Raw genomic sequence first — 1,258 nt, 5'->3', positions numbered from 1 at the left:
GGTTCCTCTTTGAATAGCGTGAGTTATGCTCAAGTACCCGAACAGATATGACAAAACAGCAATTAACGACAAATACACTCGAGCGGTCATCCTCCCGACCTGTGAACTCACAACGATCTGTGCTGGAAAATGCGCTGAATTGGTGCGTCAGTTACAAATGCGTGTTGCTGCCATATGATCCTCTGTAAAATGGGGTTTTAAAGATCCAAGGAGATCGGGTCAATTCCAACCCTGATCAAACTCACCTGCCTGTAGTTTTCTAGTAATCTGGAATACCTTAATTAGCTTGTTCAGGTGTGTTTGATTGGGGTTGGATGAGCTGAATGCTGCGTTCAAGCCACGTCAAATAATTAAGGTAGCCTAATTACGAGAGGATTGTGCGTTTATGGCGGCACTATAAACTGCAAAATGAATCTGCAGTGGTCAGACGGTACAGCGATCATGTTTTTGTTTTGTTTTGTTTTTTTTAACCAGAACAAAATATACAACAGTAATGTACAAGAGTCTGCAGACCAATTATTCAGTAATCAACAACTATATATTCGTGGAAAATATTACAAGTCTTGTTTGCTTTTTTATTAACAATGTTATCCAAACTGGTGCAGTAGTCCTTAAGTTTGCTGAAGAGAATGGATGAAATTTGGCTTGGACCTCGACCTTCGTCTTATGTATGTGAAATTTCCCCAAAATAATAAAAAGATGTACAAGAAAAGTAAAGTTATTATTATTACGTTCATTGGAATAATACATATCAAAATTATTTAACTTGAATGTAATATTTGTTTTCCTTCTAATTACATTTTCCATATCCACCCCCAAAAAATAACAATAAAAAATAAATATCCTTGTGTAGACACAATTACAAAATAGATGGATAATATAGACTCCTTTTCAATTGAGCAAACAAATCACAGGAATAATCAATATCCATATTAAATCTCTCTAACACACTTTTAGCTGCGTATACCATGAAACATTTTAAATATAGCCTCTTTTACTTTATTATTTAAATAGTATATTTCACAAACACGCTGTTAATAAATAACAATTGGTCCCTCTGTAAATTCTCTTTGCCACCATGAAATCTTCTCAGTCTCCTAAAGTGTAAATACGGCCGGGAAGTAAGAAAACACACATTCAAATGTATTCTCAATACTTCAATTTATTCATAGAAATACAGATCTTATATAGGCATATGTCGAGGTGAGTTTCGCCCTCTTAACCAATGAGGATAGGATGACATACACATATAGGATGT

The sequence above is a fragment of the Sinocyclocheilus grahami genome, unplaced genomic scaffold (assembly GCF_001515645.1).
Source record: "Sinocyclocheilus grahami isolate Dianchi unplaced genomic scaffold, SAMN03320097.WGS_v1.1 scaffold1682.1, whole genome shotgun sequence".
Classification (NCBI taxonomy): Eukaryota; Metazoa; Chordata; class Actinopteri; order Cypriniformes; family Cyprinidae; genus Sinocyclocheilus; species Sinocyclocheilus grahami.
This window is presented reverse-complemented; position numbering follows the sequence as displayed.